Raw genomic sequence first — 23,827 nt, forward strand, 5'->3', positions numbered from 1 at the left:
AGTCTTACTATGTTAGAGTTATATGCAATTTTCTTTGGTTTGTTTTGGATTTTTTAATGTTTATTTATTTATTTTGAAAGGGGGGAAGGGCAGAGAGAGAGAGAGAATGATTGATCGATTGAAAGAGACAGAATCCCAAGCAGGCTCTGCATTGTCAGAGCAGAGCTCGATGTGGGGGCCCAAACTCACAAACTATGAGACCATGACCTGAGCCAAAGTCAAGAGTCAGATACTTAACTGACTGAGCCATCCAGTTGCCCCAGTTTTGGATTTTTAAATTTGGTCCCAAAATACAGGACTCTAAAATTCATTTTTTAAAAAAAATCCTTGTACTCACTTCAGTAGCACATATACTAAAATTGGAACGATACAGAGAAGATTAACATGTCCCCTGCCCACAGATGACACACAAATTCGTGAAGTGTTCCATATTTTAAAAAGGAGGGAGGGAGGGAGGGAGGGAGGGAGGGAGGGAAGGAAGGAAGGAAGGAAGGAAGGAAGGAAGGAAGGAAGGAAGGAAACTCCTTTATGACACAAATCCTCTGCCTTAAGAAATAAAATAGAATGAAGAGAATCTTGAATAGTAGCTCATATTATCGTGCTCAACTTCATATAATTTTAAAGTGTTATGGGGATCTAGGACAAAACATAATATTGGACTTCTGTCACTGGGTTTATTTTATTTATTTGAAGGAAGTGAAAACGAGTCATATTTCTACTATATTTTTGCTAGTCATCATTCTAAAGTTAGATGAAAAAAATTCAAGTTATGATAATGTCGTTGATTGATAATAATCCATTTTAAAATAGACCAGAAACCTATTTTAAAAATCTATTTACATAAAGAAATCCATTATCATATTCACACTGAAAATAGTCTCTCCAAGTACTGAAAGGCACACAGTAGAGTCTGTTGGCCTACAAGCCAAATCTCTTCTGTACAGATAAGAAATCAAAATTATTAATGCCAATCTGCTACCATACTCAGTACAGAATTGAAGGCTACTTTTTGTGTTTTGACATCTCGATCTTCTGAGCCTGAGAACGAATACTGTTTATCAAGACACTTGAACACAAGACTCTACCTAATGATGGTTACCTATTTGGTGTTAACACATGTAACTAAACTTGAAGGATAACTCCTTGCGTTTCATCAACCCACAGAAGTTTCAGTGGAATGAGAAAACAAGTGGATAGACCTAATATAATTAATATCTATACTACACTACTCATTGTATTAAGTATGCAGGAATTGAAGTGAATCTGTTAAAGACTAAATACAAAGATTACAGTCTTGAGTTTTTGATGAAATCTTATGACTGACTCTTGTATACACACACATGCGCGCACACGTGCACACACACACACACACACACACACACACACCCACAAGATTCTACAGACAGTGGGAGTATAAACTGGTGTGGCTACCGTAGACAACGGTATGCCAGTTCCTCAAAATATTAAACACAGGATTACTATGTAATCCAACAATTCCAATTCCAATATACACATAAAAGAAATGAAAGCAGGGACATAAACAGATATTTACACACTAATGTTTATAGCAGTGTTATTCACAATAGCCAAAGGTAGAACAACCCAATTGCCCATCAACGGGAGAACACCTAAATAGAATGTGGTATACAGATACAAAGGACTGTTACTCAGCCTTAAAAAACGAAATCCTGGGGGTGCCTGGGTGACTCAGTCGGTTGAGCGTCCGACTTCGGCTCAAGTCATGATCTCGAGGTCTGTGAGTTCAAGCCCCACGTCGGGCTCTGTGCTGACAGCTCAGAATGTGGAGCCTGCTTCAGGTTCTGTGTCTCCCTCTCTCTCTGCCCTTCCCTCGCTTGTATTCTCTCTCTCTCTCTCTCTCAGAAATAAACATTTAAAAAAAGTGAAATTCTGATAAAACATGGATAAACCAGAAGGACACATGTTATATGATTCCACTTACATAAGGTGCTTAGAATAGTCAAGTTCATAAAGACAGACAGGTGAATAGTGGTTGCCACAGCAGGGGGGTCTGGGGGCTATTGTTTAATGGATACACTGTTTCAGAATGGCACCATAAAAAAGTTCTAGAGGTGGATGGCGGTGACCGCTGCACAAAAATAGGAATGTACTTAATGCCACTGAATGTGACACTTAAAAATAGTTAAAACGGTATATTTTATGTTATGTATATTTTACTACAATAAAAACCAAAACCAAAACAAAAGAGTAAAACACTGGTTAATGACCACAAGGCATCATAAAAGCTTCAAAAAAAAAAAAAAAAGCAAAGTTCTATAAATAATTTCAAGAGTTCACGGGAGCACTTAAAGATCAAAAATGAATCCCAAACTCCTGCTAAAGTTCAACATAAATAGAATGAAACAGGCACCATAGTACTTTTTATAGATCTCAGCTTTCTGTGATCCCTGTAATGCTTGCCAACAAAGTCCCATGCCTAAAATATAATAAAAGCATTAAAACAGCAGTTTTTCTCCTCCTCTGAAGTTGTCTTTCCCACACTGAAACAGAGCAACAGCAGTTCCACACTGGTTGTTTGTATTTCATCACTGTTTTCAGACAGAACAAGAGATCTGCTGCCTACACACCATTCCTCTGCATCAACACCCATTTTCTTATGCAATTTTAAGTTCTGTTGGCAGGTTAAAGACATTTTTTTCCAACCACAAACAAAAACTTCTTTTGATACTCTATGTGAATGTTCAAGGAAATGTTCCCAGTTAAAAAAAAAAAAAAGACTATTTAAAACAATAATATGGAAGTATGTCCACAGTCAAAAAAAAACAAAAACAAAAACTTAAGTTCTAGATATAAGGCATATAAAGACGACATAGCTACTTTGTTGAAAATCACCTGTCTTTATTTTTTCAATCAGGAACTTAGGAAATGTTAAAAGGACACAATGCTGAAAAAAAAAAAAAAAAGGCAGAACCACATCACTGAGTCTCCCATTCAACTCCATGGACAGACTTTTTTTATTTTTTAAGTTTGTTTTTGGTCTAAAACATTGCTTTGCAACAAACCCTATAATGGAGTGTTTCAATCCAACTGTTCTTTCTTAAGAGTTATAGATAAAAAGTAGCTTTCTGCTGGAAATTTTTAGTTTTAAAAACACTTAAATCTTAGTACATACTTTTAATATATGGTAAATACATTTCTGCTGTTATTAACAAACCTTTGTAAAACCAGACAATCAAAAAGGTGACCAACGATAGCTAAGACTTCTATGTACCTGTAGGCAATGCCAGGCACTGTTCACATATACACTTTATATATATTCATTAAATTAATCCTGAAAACAACCTTGTGAAGTAGGTGCTACTATTATTCCCTGTTTTACAAAGACATAACAAAGGCATGGAGAGACCCAGTTGTTTGACAAATATCTCAAACATCACGGAACCAGTTAAATGGTAGAGATAATACACGAATCCCGGACAGTCCGGCTCTGCCATCCATTCTAACTGTCACACATAGTACCTGTCATAATACGCTGAGAAAATAAAGATCATTTCGATAACACTGAGCAAGTTATTCAATAAAGTAATATAAAATATTTCAGTCTCTTTTTGATCATAGTATTGTTTGCTTTCTTAACAAAACACTAACGACTGCATTAGAGAGTGCCATTCACAGGATTAAACACACTAGTAAAATCTAGATTTTTGGTGCTATCCATGACCAAGAAGGAAGGAAGTCACAGAGACTGAGGCCTACATCTTCATTTTTAATCTTTTTCTAAGTTTACAATCAACGTTGCAAGCACAAAAACAAAGTTAGTGCCAACAGGGTTGGTAGTTCCCTCGATCAAGAAATAATTATATCGACGATAAAGTGTCGATGACTAACCAAACTTTTATAAATGGACACGCAGTTGGAATTTTTAATAAATTAGCTTCTAGATGATGAAGTGTAGGTAAGTTGTCCAAAACAATTAGAGGTTTGGAGGAAGGACTTGGTTCATGATACGTATGACTCACATGTGTCTCACGGCAAAACAAAAACCACCAGACATTTATCTCTTAAAAACAAAAGACACGGAGTCTGGCACCAGCCTGCCAAGCAAGAAATACCATGTGCAAGTCAGACACTCGTGTGCCGTTTAAAAATAAAAAAGAGAGATAGGCATGTGATGAGTGATGACTCCTAAGCCTGACCTTCTCTGAAATACACAATTCCATTTATAACTTTCCCCAAACATCAAAACACCTGAAAATAGCAAGTTTCACAAAAGAAGCAAGAGAGAAAAACAAAAAGGAAGTTTTATAAGTCAGAGGACAAAATATCTTACAGGAATAGCTCTTTGTCACATTGACCAGATTCATTCAGCAGGTTCCCCTCCTCCCTGTATTTTTATTTACACGAACTCAAGGAGGCCAGCATCTCTCTCCTCAAGCTGACTAGGTTGAGTCCACTGGTCCGGGGGATCAACTTCCATTTGGAAAAATTCTTGCTCAAAACTCTGGTTTCTACATCGAAGGAGAAAGACTGCAGGTAAGACCGAAGGTTGCTACATCTATTTGTATATGGATTCTGTTGGAAGAGGACATTATCTAATTACACGTATCGAGAACACCTCTTCCAGGACCAAATTCAGGTTGATCTCTGGGTAGAAAACAAAGTCATCTCCCCAAAACGTAATGTGATGTGATGTACTAATCTTCCAAAAATGATCTAAACAAAATAGAACGGAGAGGAGATACAAAGCCAACAAAGAAATCTCAGAGACTGCAGAGGAACAGGAGGGCTGTCTGTAGCCTGCCTGCCCATATGTGCCATTTGGCAATAGTTTCATTAAGTCACAACTAATAATCAACTTGGGTTATCAATAAACTGGGACCATCCAAAAATTCATTAATTAGCCTTGAATTGTCAGCAACAGTTTTTCAAGTATTTACAGCAAATACAGCCTGTAAATACAGCCTGTCACTAAGGGATATGCGTTCATGTCACAGGTACTGCCAGCAAGAATCAAGCCATACTTTAAAAGTCCATGAGAGCTGTCATAAAGGCATAGGGTATGGCACAAAGTAGTATTACTTCCAACTGAAGTATCAAAACCAGAAAAACAAACGTAAAACCCCATCAAAGGTGTCTCAGCACGGACTCTCTATTTCTGTATGCATCTGGCCTCAGACTAGTAACAGGTCCTTCGCCAAGCAGCAGCGAGCGACAGTTCTACATCTGCCTACCTACCTTGTCACCTACAGCCCCTGAGAACCCCGCAATCTCATCAGAACCCAGCTTGAAAACCTCTGCCTACTAAGTCAAATTCAAACCTGGCACCCTGCCTTTTAGGGGACATGGTCAGCACACACTTACTGAGCATGTAAAAGGGACGTGGAGAAGACAAAGAGGTTAAGCTGCAACAGCGAAACAGAAAATGTTCCAGAAGAGGAGAATGTCAAGGAACAAAGGCGAAGGAAGAAGACAAACCACAGGAGGGGCTGCCGGGAAGGTAAGGAAAAGAGGATTAAAGGTGGAAGAAGGAATCAACAATTTCAGATTCGATCAAGAGGTCAAGATTTGACCTGTGCTGTCTCTGCCCTACTCAGAAGAACAGCTGGTAGGAGACAGAAATAGAAAAATAAGTTCAGCGGGAATTCCTAATTAGTTACAACTTATCTCCTAGAGGAGCTAAAAACCTTGCTTCTTTTTACTAATTATCAAACACCCATAGCATTTTAACACTCAATAGTTTTTTGTGGGTTTTTTTAGCTTTTTAAAAAAGATCTTATTTTTAAGTAATCTCTACCCTGAACATGGGGCTCAAAGTTACAGCCCTGGGATCAAGACTCGCATGCTCTACTGAGCCAGCCAGGCGCCGAACAGCAAAGAGTTTTGTTAAATAGAGATAAGCACACTATATCAAGCATTCCCAATGGGTGGCTCCAGTTATTTGTATGGGCCTCTTGCTAACGGACTGTACAGTGGCCCCCAAAATCCCTGCCTCCCAGTATTCATGCCCTTGTAATCCTTTCCCCTTAAGGGTAAGCCGGATCTCTAACTTGCTTCTAACCAATAATATGGCAAAGATGTTAGGATGTCACTTGTGTTAATAACACCTGTCTTACAAGGAAACTCTCTCCTTTGATAACTCTGAAGAAGGAAGCTGCCATGTTGTAAATCAGTATTTGGAGGGGGCCACATGGCAAGGAACTGAGGGTGGCCTCCAACTGCCAGCCAGCAAGAAATTGAGGCCCTCAATCCAACAGCCTGTAAGGAACCAAATGCTCTCAACAACTATGAGAATTCAGGAGGGGGCCCTTCCCCGGTCAAGCCTTCTGAGAGAACTCAGCCCTCATAGACACTACTATGATCACAGCCTTTCAAATGACTCTAAACGAGGCCCTGACTCCTGCCTTTCTGACGCGGTGAGGTAATAACCAAATGCTGTTTTTAGTGGCTATGTTTGCAGGGATACGTTATACAGCAGTAACTAATGCAGGGCCTTTAGAAGTGCCAAGCCATCTATTTACATGATCAATGAGGGTCAGAAGAACATGGTCTTTCTGACAGAGAACCAAGAGGCTTCACACACCTGCACCCACACTACAAACTATATAACTTACGCGTTAGCAAAAGCAGTAGACCCACACACAGGCCTCCTCGAGGCTCATGCCATGCACCTTCCACCTAGGGCCTCCGCCTCTACCTGACACGCTCTTCCCCAGACACCCGCGTGGCTCACTCTCTGTCTTCATAGTTCAGATCAAAGAGCACCGCCTCACAGGCTGCCCCCAAAAAGCCTCTGTCCAAAACAGCCCCCTCTGTAACCTCTACATCTCCACAGCCTGCTTTAGTTTCCCCGTTACACTCACCACTCTCCTACGATTGTCATGGTATCTTCTGTTTACCCGTTTGTCTGTTTCTTTCACTAGAAACGAAACTCCATGAAGACAAGGATTTTGTCCCCAGTGTGACATCCCTCACACCTCAGTGTCTGGCACACAGTAGGCTGTCAGTGCACATTCTGGAATGGAGGCACGAATGCAGGGCTGCTGTGTCGAGCTTTCCCAAGCTCACAGTGAAAGGGCGACCACGCCACCAAGCCAGAACTTGAGTTTAAGACGGTTGGAGACTGGGGCCCACACTCCTCATCAGTAGCCTCCTAAGGTGTGTCCTCGTGGGACTGGAAAGACAGAAGTCAATAATAAATGTACGCATTATAGACGGGGCCAAGTCACCTCAGCAGCTGACTGTCCTTGTGGTTGGGGACATCAGTCTGGTATTTTACTATCGTCGTGACTTTAAGCAAATAAATCCCTTATTCGTTCTTTGCCTCTTCTTTTTTTTTTTTTTTTAATTTTTTTTTTTTTAACGTTTATTTTTGAGACAGAGAGAGACAGAGCATGAACGGGGAAAGGTCAGAGAGAGAGGGAGACACAGAATCTGAAACAGGCTCCAGGCTCTGAGCTGTCAGCACAGAGCCCGACGTGGGGCTCGAACTCACGGACCGCGAGACCATGACCTGAGCCAAAGTCGGACGCTTAACCAACTGAGCCACCCAGGCGCCCCTCTTTGCCTCTTCTTTAAATTCAGGATAACTGGAGTCCCAATGTCACAATGCTGCTAGCAAGAATAAACAAGTTAATACCTGTAACTTACTTAGAAAAGCCTTGGAACTGCATAGGTACACATTATTATTTATTTTATTGTAGAATAAATTTATACCCCATGCACCCATTTCTCCCACTCCTCTCCCTCTGGCAGTGACCAATCTGTTCTCTGCATTTATGAGCTTTTGTTGTTGTTGTTGTTGTTGTTGTTGTTGTTCAAGATTCTACATATGAGAGAGATCATACACTATGGTCTCTCTCTCTGACTTAGTTCACTTAGCATGATGCCCTCGAGGTCCATCCACGTCTTTACAAATGGTAAGACTTCATCCTTTTGAATGCCCGAGTAATATTTCATGATGGATCTCTACCACGATTTCTTTATCCATCCATCACAAACACTCGGGTTATTTCCATATCTTGCCTTCTTCAGATAAACACCCAGAGTTAAAGTGCTGCATCATAGTGCCATTTTTAACCTACTCAGGAACCTCCATTCTATTTCCCTTAGTGGCTGCACCTAGTTACGGTCCCACCAACAGTGGGCAAAGGTCCCTCATCCTCTATCACCATCACCACCACCTCTGCCACCATCACCATCGCCACTAAGAGCAGCACGGCTTCCAGGCCCGAAAACCTAACTTCAACCAGACTGAATGTACTGAAGTAACCGCTGCCAGCGAAAGGAGGTGTGATCAGACTCAGAAGCCTACACCCTCTTCTGCCAGCACGACTGCAACCCCGGCTTGTGAGGAGCCATGAGAGAGGAGAGTGTTGTCCACATGGGTTTAGGGCTGTGACACGCTCCTGGGGAGCACCGAGAGAAAGCAAGCACAAACAAAAGGAATCCACTGGCCCCCACCAAAGGCTACAAGCTAGACTGGGCCCTGTGCAGTGGTGTCCCCCAGGTAGAGAAGGCCTCTTCTAGATGGGGTGATTAGGGGTACTCGGCCGCTTCCATCCTGTGCCAGGCATCACCGAAAGGTGCAGGCGACGCCTCTACCCGAGGAAGGGGCCCATAAGACACCTTCTTAAATACTGAACAAAGAAGGAGAACTAAAATTTTTCGACATCGTAGCTACTACCTTCCTGTTTCCATAATAGAAATCCATTTGTAAAGCAGAACATGAAGGAAAATGCTCACATGCATTTAAAACATCTTCACACTTTGTATTTTCAAATATAGAAGAGTCTCATTTGTTTAGTGATCAAAACGTTCACTACGGCCTAAGATGAATGTTATGTCATGGTTTTTACACCACTTCGTGCCTGCCTACCTGGTCACCTTAGCATGGCATCTAGCTAGGTGGGTGTTTTCTGTCAACTAAAGGCATGAAGCAAAGTTTAGGTATCAGTTTGACCACTAGGAATACAGGAGACAGAGTGAGTCCTAAATTAATAAAACCAAAAATAAATTTGCTAATGTCAATTGATGCACTGCCACTTCTGCAAAAAATGTAAACATCATTATATTCACAGAGACTCAGAGTCTGAAGAAACCTACAAGGCACACCTATCAGACACTCGAGAAATGCACTCGAATTCTACTGTCTACCCAATTAAAAGAGATGCCTGCCCGTAGCTTTCCGCAACCTTCACAGTACGGCCCAATAGGCCATCTGCCACCTCCTCCAAACTACCCATTCACATAGGTAAGAGATACGTACCCCAAACATCTTAGGCACACAAAACATGGCAAAACCAGACAGCACACCTATAAATCAAAGGTTGCCACGATGTACGCCAGCTACACAGAAGGGGGAAAATGGAAAACACCATTTGAAAACAGCACCATCAGAAACCATTCCGAATAACAAGATTAAGTAACTCATTCAACCAAATGGCTCTTTTCATATAAAGCATAAATCAACCAAGCCTGTGCATCATTCACGAACTGAAAAAAACAAATACACCTATGTCAGTTACTAACAGATAATGAAGAGATTTTTTTAAAAACATTCTATAAAACCAAAATCTTAAACACATGCAATAATCAAAATATGTCACAAGAGGGTGAACAAAAGAGCTCTCTCACTACTCCCTATCGTACTGCATCATTTCGCTGTGATTTCACAGCAACAGCACACTTGCACATTTATATATATATATATATATATATATATATATATATATATATAATACTTACATATGTATGTAATATATAATATACAATATTTACATATATACATAATACATAATATACATACATAATATATTCTATATTCTGTATTATATATTAATTACATAAATTATATATTGATTATATTATATATTATATAACATTATAATTATATATTATATAATATACATTACATATTATATATATTATGTTTGTTATAGGTATAGATTATATATAAATATATATTATATATAACATATATGTATTATATATTATACACGTATTATGTTGAACATATATGTTACATATATATTATACATATGTAACATATGTTATATGTAATATTTATATATAATATATATTCTATGCACACAAACACACACACACACTGGTACAGCATAACATATTTTTAAAAATTTTACTATGAATTCTTCAATGTTTACGTAAGTGTCCCACAGCTGTTCCAATAAAGCCTACCCTTTCATTCTGAATGAAACCTTATAAAGCTGATGCCCTGAATGGGGAATTAGGTACTCGCTCTTCCTTTCAGTGCGCATAAGACAGATCTATAATTGTCTTTAAGTAATTGATTTCGCCTATAGGAGACAGAAAAGTAGCATTAGCTCAATTTTAATGAAGAGAACCTTACCACTCTTCTTAAATATAAAACACTCAGGCAAAAAAAGATAATTGGTTGATACTGGATTGCTATTTGTAATACTGACCATCTGATAATGTAAAAAATTTTTTTTGAGTTTATCGCTCCATCGTATGTGAGTAATGACGGAGGCACAAATGTAAGACACACGACATTACTATCATTAGAACAGTTTACAGGATTCAATTCAGAAACACTCCTCAGGTGAAGAAATTGTCAGCTGCAGTTAACAACTGTTAACTCTAGTTGATACATGTTATCAGAAACTATCATCTGACCCTTGATTGTGACAGCACGACATGTGGTCCCACAGGACCAAACAAGAGATTGTGAAAGATTCTGAAATAAGCCATCATCGTAGAAATGAGTCACTTGTTTGAGAGCATGTTTGGGAAAAACTGACACCACAACAGCAACAATAACGTAAATGGCCCTCGGTAAAGAGGATTTATGGGGATGGAGAGTAGGGCAGCAAGGCTCAGAAAAGAGTAAAAGACCTTTCTTCAGGAACAGGAAGCGTCTTTGAGAGGCAGGCACTTCAGGTTATAATCATGTTCATCTAATCTTCCATTATTTTCATAAAGCATTCCATAACACAAAGCAATTTTTTCACAAAAGCTCTATGGTTAAGACCCTTGATGTTGTAAAGCATAAAAACCCTTAACAGTCTTAATAATAATAAATAATAAATCTGTGCTTTCTTGGGTCACAAGCTGAATAGAAAAAGGGTGTGTTGGGGGCGCCTGGGTGCCACCATCAGTTAAGAGTCCAACACTTGATTTCAGCTCAGGTCATGATTTCATGGCTCATGGGTTTGAGCCCCACATTAGACTCTGCACTGGCAGTGCAAAGCCTGCTTGGGATTCTCTCTCTCTCCCTCTCGCCCTCACCCCCCTCTCAAAATAAATAAATAAACTCAAAAAATTAAAAAAAGAAAAAGGGTGGGTCTGTGTCCTTGCTGGAGATGAAGGGGAACTTTATTTCAGTATTACCCTTCAAACAACAATGACGAGTCAATTCTTCTTAGGTAGACCCCTATTATTTGATCCAATAACACAAGACAAATTAAGTAGCATTAAATAAAACTAGTTTAAGAAGGAGCATGACATCTACCTTCCCTGACCCTCTGACAAATAGAGAACCTTTCTAGACCTATAATTACTACAAATAGATCATGTAGGACTTGAGAATTTAAATTATTTTTTTTTAACGTTTATTTATTTTTGAGACAGAGAGAGACAGAGCATGAACGGGGGAGGGTCAGAGAGAGGGAGACACAGAATCTGAAACAGGCTCCAGGCTCTGAGCAGTCAGCACAGAGCCCGACGCGGGGCTTGAACTCACGGACCATGAGATCATGACCTGAGCCGAAGTCGGCGGCTTAACCGACTGAGCCACCCAGGCGCCCCGAGAATTTAAATTATTAAAAGGAAAAAACTAATTAAGAAAAATTCCACTTTGACTCTTAAAAATAGGTTGCCTTATACAAGGCTCCACAGAGGATGTTTATACATGTCTTTACAATGGAGTCTGTAAGTACATATGTTAATAAAAAGAGAGCTGTATGCAAAATTGTGGACACTAAGGCCTAAATTCTAGTTCCAAGCCTATCAACGTTTCTGGTATTTAAAGCCGGTATAATACTTACGTTTCAGACAGTTTGGCGGACTGAACAAAAATAACATACAAGGCACCACACAGTGCGTCACACATAGTATCTTCAAAGACTGTTGGGTCCTTGCCCACCCCCTGCTCCCCACTATCCCATATTTAGACCAATTAAAATGCAAAGTGTTAAAAAGCCATGGCCATAAGTACTTCTTAATTCAGCATCACAAGGAACAGCCACCGACTAGATACACAGGGACAGTGGCAGGGATGGCAGAAAGACACTTGCTAAAGAAGCATGGAACAGGACTAGAGAGTGTCACAAGCAATGTGAGAACCGGGGGGGGGATGTCATGAAAAGGTTCCTGAATGGTTTGCTGATCAAACTGACCGCCACCACCAATAAAACGTTCACGCCGCCATTTTTTAAAAATTGTTTTTTAGTGTTCTGCTGATACAGTTTTATTAACGCCACCTGCTTTTTTATGATTCTTAATTTGGGTTGTAAAAATATCACTGTCATTCTATTCACTTATTTATGATGCAATTAAATAATTCTGAAAAATGGTCTGAGAAAGAGCATCCTCCTCTAAAATTAACTGGGAAGTGAGCTCTAAAGAAATGTAATAAGCTCTGCTTCTCTTTTCAATGATGACGCTTTGTTAGGTAATGATGCTAATCTGTGTTTATGGCTAAACCACTAGCTGGCCACTAGCACTTCGGAGTGCGGACACACTCTAGCAATGCTCTCCTCTTGCTCAGCAGCAGACCCTAAAATTCCTGGAGAGAAATGAAAGTACAAAGAAGGCCTTGAACTAATCAGAAGGGAACATAACAATACTGTACTGTGTACCCCCAAAATCCATGTCTAGTCAAATTCTGTGAAGGTTCTTATTGCAAAACAGGATATTTGCAGGTATAATCAAGTTAAGATGAGGTCAGACAGAGGGGGATGGGCCCTCATCTAGGGACTAGTGGCCTTTTTAAGAACAGGGAAATCTGGACATAGACACAGAGGAAAGAAGGCCACGTTAGGATGAATGCAGAGGTTAGAGTTACGTTCAGAAGGAGTATGGTCCTGTCCACAGCCTTGATTTTGGATTCCTGGCCTCTGGAACTATGAGAAAATAAATTTCTGTTATTTTTAGCCACCCAGTGTGTGGCCACTTGTTATAGGAGCCCTAAGAAACTAATGCAAGTACGTGTGTAGAAAACTGATCTCGATTGTGTTAAATTAACAAGCCATAATACGCATAGCAACATATGAAATGTCAGCAAATTGTTAACAATGCCTATCTCTGCGTGGTGGAGTCACTGATTTTCATCCTATTATTTGTGCTTCATCCAAATTTTCTAAGCCTTTTTTCTATAAACATTTTTACTTTTAAAATAAGAATAAAAGCCAATAAAGAGGTCTATAAAAAACTACACTAATCATGTACCAAGGCATAAAGAGAAAAACAAAATTAGAAAGGACACAGAAGAAGTAACCATCAAAACAGAGAACAATTTTAAAAATAAGAGACTACTTTGCACAAAATTATGTCAATGATTTTGAAAATCTAGATGAAATGGGTAATTTTCTAGAAAAATACAAGTTAGCAAAACTGACCCCAGAAAAGACAGGAACACAAAAGAATCCATTACTAGAACAGACAGAGAATCTAAAGCACCCTCTCCTCTACTGAACCTTCAGGAAATCAAATGCTACAAGTTCTATATAAACTATTCCTAAAAACAGAGAAACAAGATAATTATCTGATATTTTTCTTACTAAACAAACATGACAATAATTCCAAAAGCTCACAAAGAATCCAAAAAAGAAAGCTATAACCATTTTCAGTAATATCAATGCAAAAAAAAATGCTAAATAAAACACTAGCAAAAAGACTTTTTGTTTCTGGACAAGATGGAGTGACAGGAAATTGTATGTATAATGCAGGCTACAGAAAAAAATAAAATGCAGGACGACAACTGAATCAAGAAGGGGGAATGTAACAGTATCCCGCTTATGAGGTTCTTAAATCTGAAGTGATAGAACTTGGAAGTAAATTGTAGTAACTCAAATATAAATATTGTAAACTATAGTGTAACTATCAAGAAAATGGGACCAAAATAAAGAGAATAATGAAAATTCACATTTCACACAAAAGAAGGCAGGAGACCAGGAAAAAAGAAACCAAAACACATGGCATGAATAGAAAACAGCAAAATGGGACAATAAATCCAACACACCAATAACCACATTACATTTAAACCACTTAAACACTACCAATAAAAAAGATGAAGTCAACATTTCCCTGATATAAAAGCTAAATTTCAAGAAAACTACAGACTAAAATTACTCACGAACACAGGTTTAAAAATTCTCTGCAAAATTTTAGCACACTGAATCCAAAAATTCATTATAATACACCATAACCACGTGGGATTTATACCAGTAAAGCAAAGGTGGTTTAGCATTTAAAAATCTATTGATATAATTCAACATGTTAAGTTCAGAAGACTAAAAAAGAAGAAATATGCATAAATGCAGAAAAGGCATTTGACAAAACTAAACACCCATGTGTGATTAATATACTTAGCAAGTCAGAAATGGAATCAAACTTCCTCAACCATATAAAACGCACAATTAACACTATCCTAAATGGTGAAAGACCGATACTTTCCACCTGAGATCAGGAATAATGCTAGCATCCTTATCCTTCTATTCCAGATTAGGCTGGAAGTCCTGGCCAATGCAATAAACCAAGAAAAAAAAATCTAAAGGCACAGAGACCAAAAACAAGTAAAACCATCTTGTTTGCCAACAAAAGAATTATCTACATAAAAAATTCTAAGATATCCACAAAAACTACTAGACCTACTAAGTTTAACAAGATGACAGGATGCATACAAAAATCAAAGTTTTTTATAACAGTAACGAGCATTTGGGAGTTGAAATTTTTTCAAATACCATTTATAATACTATCCCCCCACTAAAATACTTAAAGGAAAATTTAACAAAAGACATACAACATCTGTTAATCAAACTACAAAACACTATCAGCATTAAAGATCTAGTTAAACAGAAAAATATACCATGCTCATAGATTAGAAAACTCAATATTTAAAGATGTCAGTGCTCCCAAAATCATCTATACACTTACTACAATTTGATTCGGGCTTTTTTTTTTTTTAATTAAAAGCTGAAAAGATTATTTTAAAACTTATCAAAATACAAATGAACTATGACAGCATAACAAAGTTTGCAAAAGAAGAAAGAAGCTGGAAGACAAGCTATGCGATTTCAAGCAACGCCAATCAACACAGTGTGAAACTGACACTAAGGTAGACACATATATCGGTGACACAAAATAGGTAATCCAGCAAGAGACACACACATACACTGTCAACTGATTACTGACAAAGATTCCAAGACAAAGGGAAAGGACTCTTTGCAACAAATGGTGCCAGAACAATTGTACATCCAAAAGAATGAACCTCAACCCTTACCACACACATTCAAAAATGAATCAAAAATGCACGCAGAGTAGACCTAAATGTAAGAATGAATGAATTAATTAAATTACAGGATTTCTAGGGGAAAAGAGAAAATGTTAGCAGCCTCGAATTGGATAAAGATTTCTTAACTAGAACACAAAAAGGTATAAATTATATTTTGAAATATGATAAAGTAGGTTTCATCATAATTTAAAACTGTTGCTTTTCAAAACACAAGGTTAAGAAAATAAAAAGACAAGACATATAATGGATGAAAAATATTTGCAAAATATATGTCCGATAAAGAAATAGCCCCTAACTTTATTTATATATGTGTATATATATATATACACACACACACACACACATATATATATATAAGGAGCTCAAGAGTAAGCCAAACAAGCTAATAGGAAAGCACAAAATATTTCAGTAGGCACCTGACCTAAAGATACATGCATATTCGGCATCATCAGTCGTGAGAGAAAAAACAACGAAAAGCACACTGAGATATAATTATATCCCCAATACCATGGCTGAAAGGGACTGATTACATCACGTGTTGGCAACAATACAGAACAACTGGGCCTGCAGCAAAAGCTAGTGGAAATGTAAAATGGTACCATCCATGCAACCCACTCCACTCCTAGGCATTTACCCAAGGAGAAATGAAAGCAACTGGAGCCCTCATGAATGAGATCAGTCTCAAAATTTTGAGGCCCCGGAGAAAAACTTTGGCCCCTCAAACATGTGAGGATAGAGAGAGAAGCCAATGGCCACAAATCAGGAGGAAAGCCCTCACCAGTACGTGACCATGCTGGCTGGTGCCCTGACCTTGGACTTTCCAGTCTTGTGAGCTGCGGGCAATAAATTTCTGTTGTGTATAAACTGGCCAGCCTGTGCTATTTTGTTACAGCAGCCCAAATGGACTAAAATAGCACAGATTACCAGAAGTAAGATGACTAGACGTGAGCTTTCTGTTATGAAGCAACAAGCAGGACACACTACCTGCTATGAAGCATTCTTGCCAAAATTCTAAACTCTGATCAAGTCCTAGATCCAATTTCCACTTTGCAGCAGAAACTCAGGATAAAGAAATATATTAAATAACACTGTGAGGATGCAATCAGAAGACTCTGGAATATGAGAAGCTCTAGGACAAGTGAAATGATCTCCTAAAATCAATAAGGAGGAGGAGGAGGAGGAGGAGGAGGAGGAGGAGGAGGAGGAGGAGGAGGAGGAGAAGGAAGGAAGGAAGGAAGGAAGGAAGGAAGGAAGGAAGGAAGGAGAAAGAGAGAGAGACAGAGAAAGAAAGAGACAAAGGGAGAGAGAGAAATAGAAAAACCAAACAACAGATGAAAAAATACTTAAGGGACCATGTGAATATAAAGTTAGCACTGGCCTGGGCTATGACCTCAGTGTCCCTCTTCTCACACTTGTATCCTTCGAAACATCAGAGGTAAGATAAACCCAGCACGTGTCTGATTCACCTGCTGTAGAGAACTGTCATTGGATTGAGGAAGTTGCGAAGGGGTACGTAGGCCTTGGTCCCACTTAATAGAATGGTCTAAAACTTCAGTGAAGGGGCGCCTGGGCGGCTCAGTCGGTTGAGCGTCTGACTTCCGCTCAGGTCACGATCTGGCAGTTTCCAAGTTCCAGCCCCGCGTCGGGCTCTGTGCTGACAGCTCGGAGCCTGGAGCCTGCTTCGGATGCTGTGTCTCCCTCTCTCTCTCTGCCCCTCCCCTGCTCGCGCGCTGTCTCTGTCTTTCTCTCAAAAATAAACATTAAAAAAAATAAACATTTAGTGACAAATCAAGGCTGGCTCTTCACTGTGTCAAGGTGGTGTCTTCGCACATCGTGACTCTGGCCCGTGGCAGTTAGACAGAAGGCTCATTCCAGAGAAGAGCTAACGGCACCTGTACGTTAGGGCAGGCAGGCTAGGCTTCCTGATGAGACAGAGATGCTGGAACCACTACGTCTTCTGCCCTGGGTCCTTCGGTGCATTAAAATGAAAGAGGTATTTAACGTCATTTTAGTCTCTGGAGTCTGATAGCCAACCTGGGACACATAACCAACAATGCGGTAGTGTAGACATACCAACCGAAAGTAATACGTGGCTCCCCTCCGGGTCCTGATTCAAAAGAGCTGACTGTAAAGGTGGTGGGGGTGGGGGGGGGGGGGGCGGGCAGGATGAAAAAGAGCATCAGCTCTGTTTTGTCAGGTTTCAGACTGACAGCATTTGCTGATAACAAGAAAATCTATTAATTTTAGTTTAGGTATGACAGTGGTATTTGGGTTGGTTTCTCGTTTTCCCTTTTCCTCCCCCTCCATAGAGAGAAGAAAAAAGAATAAGATTTTTTTCTCTAGAAATAGATGACTAAGGTATTTACCAACTAAATAATACAATCTCTGGAATTTGGCTCAAAATAATCCAGTTGTGCTGAGTCAGGAAAGGGGTAGGGGAAGGTGCATGACAGATAAAATAATATGTATTTCCAAAGTTGGTAATTATTGCAGCCTGGCGAACATTCGAGGGTTCCTTATGCTAGCCTCTCTCTTCTGTTTGAAGTTCTCCATAATTAAAAAAATAAAGGAAATGTGAAACGCTAAAAGGTAGAAAAACAGGATACAAAATAAAGAATGTGTCCACTCATAAGTTTACATACATCTTTAAACTGACTGGATGCTTCCTTTCCTATATTAAGTTTTATTCATGTTATAAAACTGGAATATGAAACACGGTGTACATTCCTGAGTAATTTCTATTCATAAGACCACAAAATTAAAAATACCTTTCTCCAGGGAGTTACATATCTTAAAAGAGAAAAAAAAATCAGCTAAGAATACAATAAAAAGGATGAGCCCAATCAATCCCCAATTTCTGTCACTCAATACACTCTTCAAGAACTAGAGCAATTCGTCTTCAAGTGTTGCTTCCTTTCTAAATGTATTTATTCCTCAACTGTTAACCCTCCAATTTGCTCATTTAATTGAGTTCAAACGAACAAATATTTACCGAGCATTCACCAGAATGAGGCACTCTGATGAAAACAAGCAAGAACGGAAAGAAGAATGTTGCCTCCTCAGGCCATTGTTCCCATCCCCCACATACGGCAGACACAAAGTCATTACTAATACACTAAAATACCGACACGTTAAGTCCCCGGCTCAGAGCTGGCTAACAAAGAGATATACCTATTTGTCATGTTGGATATCCAAATCTGGTTTCAGAAAAAGGCAAAAAAAACAGGTAAAAATTATTAGTGATAAGAAATGAAACATCTTGCTCTCTCATATTAGTTTAAGCTAAAAAGGCCTAGCCTCCTGATACTAACTAGTAACTTGAAAGGCACAATGTATTAAGGAGGGTGTACGTGTGTGTCTGTGTGTGTGTGTGCGCGTGTGTGCGCGCGTGTGTGTAAGGACAGCCCTATGAGTGATGGTTAGGACTGGGAGCCCCAGCTGCAGCTGAATCGTCTTAATTAGGAAATACTGACCTTAGATGTCTGGTACAGTAAGTTGTTTTGGAAAGAGCCCTCAGGCAAAAAGATCACAGATTTTGTTATGCTTTCCACTGTAAACAAGTTTTTGCTTTCCCCCTGATAAAAACACTGTGGTTTCTGCAAGCAACACTGATGGAGCCAAAATGCATGTATGCTTTTGCTTTCAAAAAGGACCTTGTGGATTCTACTTCAAGTGCCGTAGCTCAGAATTATAAAGTTACACACAGTGAAAGAGAACGTTATCATGTAGTCGAGAAGAGAATGTGAAACGTTCCCCTTAGCATAAAATCGAAGTTACTTAGTGACCAGTCTGTATTTACGAACTCGACGAAAAAGGAGTCTTGCTTCCTAACAGAAAACACAGGAGGAAAACGGATTCATTTTCTGAAGGAACACAGACTACATTAGAAACCACACCCAAGGTTTCTATTACCATCTTCTCCTGATGACAGCACATCTCGCCCCAGTTTCTCTCCTGAAACTCAGACCCCGCTTTTCAACTGGCTGCTGAAAATATCCCACAGGCATCTCACACACAGTTCTCCTTGGAACTCCCTGTCTGCAGGGACAGTACCACAATGTCCCAGCCAGAAACCGTGGGCATCATCTCTCGCTGTTTCCATCACCGCCACCACCCCTTTCCACATTCAATCAACTAACAAAGGTGTAGCAAACTTTTTTTGTAAAGGCACAGAAAGTAAACATTTTTCCAGGCCAGCCCTTCCAAGCCAAAAGGCAATATCAAAGTTGTTATGTATGTACTTTTACAATGAAAGACAACGAATCTCCTGAAGCTTTTGACAAAATTCAAAAGGTATTAATAACAGATACAATTTTCTTGTAATTTGGACCTCCTAAGAAGCGGAATGTAATTCTTTCCTTGTGACAGAAAATATTTTGCTTAATTTGGGTTCAAAGTTAATGGCCCCCATTATCAGAGTTGGTTACAAATATTCATATGTTAATGCTGATACATGAAGAGATGAAGAGGTGTTACTTACTTCATCTTTGAAAACATCTTTTCACACAGATAGGTAAAGGCAAATACTGATAGCATGCAAATTTAATTGAGCAAATTCATCACTTGGAAGGCATCCACACAGTTCTACTCTTGATGTTTGTCTTTGATCACATCAATACAATGCAGATTCATCACTTCCAATGAAGGCTGGGGGGGAGTCCCATTCTGCACACTTAAATAGATGTTCAAGTATGGAAGTTTCCTCAACTCTGGCATTGAGGTCCAAAACACACTGCTAGAATTAACTGCAGTTTGAGCTCAGAAAATGGATCTGCTACCAATCTGGGGAGGAACGGAGAGCACATTCTTGGTGTCAGTTTGGACAGCACGTGAAGCGTGGAGAGTAGCCCAACGTTACTTGTGATGCAAACATTAGTTGCTATCAAAATGACTCTCCTACAGTAGGAGTTTCACACAGAAGTCCCATTACCACTTTTCTTTTTTAAGGAGGCTCCACACCCACCATGGGGTCTGAACTCACGACCCTGAGATCAAGAGTCACATGCTCTACCGACTGAGCCAACCAGATGCCCACAACTTTTCATTTTAATTTCATTAAAAAATATCATCAAATCTTTAGCAGAAACTAATTCAAAGCCTCTTAGTGTTCAGTAAGAGCAGGTGAGAGTGGCTCTTCTCATTCAGTAAAATTTCAATTCCAGGGGCGCCTGGGTGGCTCTGTTGGTTGAGTCCGTCTGACTCTGGCACTGGTCATGATCTCACAATTAGTGAGTTCGAGCCCCGCGTCTGGCTCTGTGCTGACAGCTCAGAGCCTGGAGCCTGCTTCGGATTCTGTGTCTCCCTCTCTCTCTGCCCCTCCCCAGCTCACACTCTGTCTGTCTCTCTCTCTCTCTCTCTCTCAAAAATAAATACAAACATTTTTAAAAAAATTTTTAATTTCAATTCCAGCCCCAACTTCAAAAAAAATCACAGTACAACTTTGCCACTGCTAAGTCACCAACTGCTATGCAGTAGGGCAAGTCCAGATTTCTAGCTTTAATCTCTGACAAAAATTCACAGAAGAAAAGCTCAATTTGTAAGAAAAAAAAGGAAGAAAGAAATTCACCACTGAACTGGTTCGACACGCAACACATTCAGGTATTTTCCTGAAAGTGTCTGCTGGTAAAAAGTAAGTAGCTATACATTTTGAACACCCTGTATTTTCCCAGTCTGTGAATCTAAGGTTTCTCCTGCACACATATTTTCACCATCATCAGCTGCAACACATCTTGGCGGGTTCCACTTCAGCTTGTACTGAATCCGTGGTTTTTTTTTTCTCATTTCCTTGTAAACATTCCCACCTGTAATCGTTCCACACAGGCTATGCCGAGAAGCTAATCCTTCCACCACCTCCGATCCCTCGCTGGCTCTTCTAATCGACAACTGAATGATACTGGACACATTTACTGACTAATCCAGAGCCAAAGAAAACCACTTGAAATCATTTCTCCAGTTTTTGAACTATTGATACAGCTCCTCGTGTTCTCCACTCATTGGGCAACCGCCCTCACCTAGTGTATACTAAACAAGTTTATTCTCACCGGACACGCTTCTCCAGCTGCTACAAACACGCTAAATTACGTCAGTATTGACAAGGAGTTCTTGCTTGGCTCACAGAAGTGCCTGCGGATCAGAGACAATTTAGTTTGTAGCCTCTTCCTCATCTGTGACTTTTGTAAAGCAATTCTGCTATACACAGATCTTCCATTTGGAATTGTCTAGTATTTCTACCTGCTGCTTTTCTGGGAACTGGGAATACTATGATGAGTGCTGAGTCTGATAATGGCAAGGCAGACTGTATTCTTTTAGCACAGAGCGTCACTGCGGAAAATAAAACCAGTGCTTTGCCATCTAATTGGACAACAATGTCATTCACACTCCGCTGTGCCTTAAAAGTGAGACATTCAAAGCACGCTTTTGTCTTCTTTTGTTTGGGAATGATGGTAATAAAAAATAAAGTAAAAACTGTAAAAAGCACTCTAGGTCTACTCAAAACACTGCTGAATTAGTTATAACTGCGGTCTGTCACGTGCTGAGCATTGTACCTTCCGTTCTCTTCCTGACGGCCCCTTGCTTTCGGGGGACCCGAGACCACCCACCCACTGGGCGGCTGACCGGGCAGAAGGACTCACAGGATTCCGGAGACTTGCACTCAGGGCTACGGTTTCGCACGCCAGTGAGCAGGAGAGAAGGACGCAGCAGGTGAAGCCTGGAGGAACTGTGTGCGGCTTCTCACCGCCGTCCTCCCGGGAGGGGCCGCACGGAGCGCCCTCCTCTCTCTGGCAGAGAAATCTAGGAACTCGCATGGGCAGTACAGCAGCCTCAGGCAGCCTGCTCCAGACGCAGCCCGCAGAATTTGCACTCTGGGCTGGTCACGGAGGCACAGTGACTAGGTCACAACCACACACTTCCGGTTTAATCAACTTACACAGAAGTCGACAGCCACGTTTACAGATGCCACAAAAGGGTCAGTCCCAGTCTCCATGCCCCGAGCCCCAGCTAGGCCCTTCTACAACCCAAGACTTTCTGCATTAACTCTTTTCTGCACGGCACTACGTGTATTCTCTGGCATAACTGCTCACCTCGGCCACCACGGTGCAAAACGTAGTCACAGCCAACAACAACAACAACACAAATCGTGTGATTATGGCTGTTTCCAAATAAAACTTTATTTAGTGCTCACCTTGGCCACACACACACCAACAAAACATTATTTATGTTGGTTGAAATTTGAATTTCATGTAACTTTCATGTGTCATGAAATATTATGATTTCCCCCCTCCCCCAAATTTTTTAAAATTGCGAAAGCCAGTCTTAGATCACAGGCTGTACCAAAAAAGCCAGTGGCTGATTTGGCCTGCAAGCTGCAGCTGTCTAATGCCTGAACTGACCAATCACCTAAATTCTTAGTCCCATTTCCTCTTGCCTCTGAGTTCATACTATGTATTTCTTTCCTGAATTGTGACAACTCACATTTCTTCACCCAGCAGTGCATTCTTCCGCCTAGCACTGTAGCTGATACATAGTAAGCATTCAGGATGGTCGTAATGGGGTTGTTGCGGTTCCTAAACTTTTAAAGGTATTTTCCAGGGGCGCCTGGGTGGCTCGCAGTCAGTTAAGCTTCCGACTTCGGCTCAGGTCATGATCTGGAAGTTCGAGGGTTCGAGCCCCGAGTTGGGCTGTGTGCTGACAGCCCAGAGCCTGGAACCTGCTTCAGATTCTGTGTCTCCCTCTCTCTCTCTCTTTCTGACCCTCCCACGCTCGCTCACTCACTCACTCTCTCTCTCTCTCAAAAATAAACTTAAAGAAAATTTTAAAGGTATTTTCCAAGTATGTGGTCATTATAAAATGGTTCTATTCAAAGATGTAACAGAATACAATAAACATAAACAGAACAGAATAAAAATATGATCTTAGGAAATCATTTCATAAAGGATCTAAGTATCACATTTTATGCACCCTCCCCCCCAAAACAGGTCTGAAAAATTGAAATTAATTCATCTTTTCCCAATACCCTCCTGCCTCCGAGGATAATTTATCCTTCTAAGTGCTTCCACCTATGTTCTTGATCCCATATGCACCAGGAACTTACTCTACACTGAAGAGCCTTGCTTCTCATTCGGTTTCTCTTTCTCCAACAGTTATTTATCCTGAATATAAACCTTCTCCTATCTTCCTCATGACAGTTTTTCAGGAAGAAATTTTTTCTTCTTTCTATTTATTCATTTGGTTGCTGTTTATGATATAGGATGTATAGGATGTTGTGTACAAAACACGAATATGTTTTCAGTATTTTAAAATAAAATGAAGAAAATTATTTGCTAAAGATAACTCATTCATACTATTTAAGGACTGACA

The 23,827-nt window shown here is 40.0% G+C and overlaps 1 protein-coding gene and 1 non-coding gene across 6 annotated transcripts in view; one reads left to right on the forward strand and one right to left on the reverse strand.

Moving 5' to 3' along the window:
* CDKAL1 (CDK5 regulatory subunit associated protein 1 like 1) overlaps positions 1-23,827 on the reverse strand; it is a 703,328-nt gene that overhangs the window by 430,273 nt on the left and 249,228 nt on the right. The window lies entirely within an intron of this gene.
* LOC122238877 lies at positions 330-436 on the forward strand. Its single transcript, XR_006218029.1, has one exon. It is a non-coding gene; the product is annotated as a U6 spliceosomal RNA (small nuclear RNA).

This window comes from Panthera tigris, chromosome B2 (genome assembly GCF_018350195.1).
Source record: "Panthera tigris isolate Pti1 chromosome B2, P.tigris_Pti1_mat1.1, whole genome shotgun sequence".
NCBI lineage: Eukaryota > Metazoa > Chordata > Mammalia > Carnivora > Felidae > Panthera > Panthera tigris.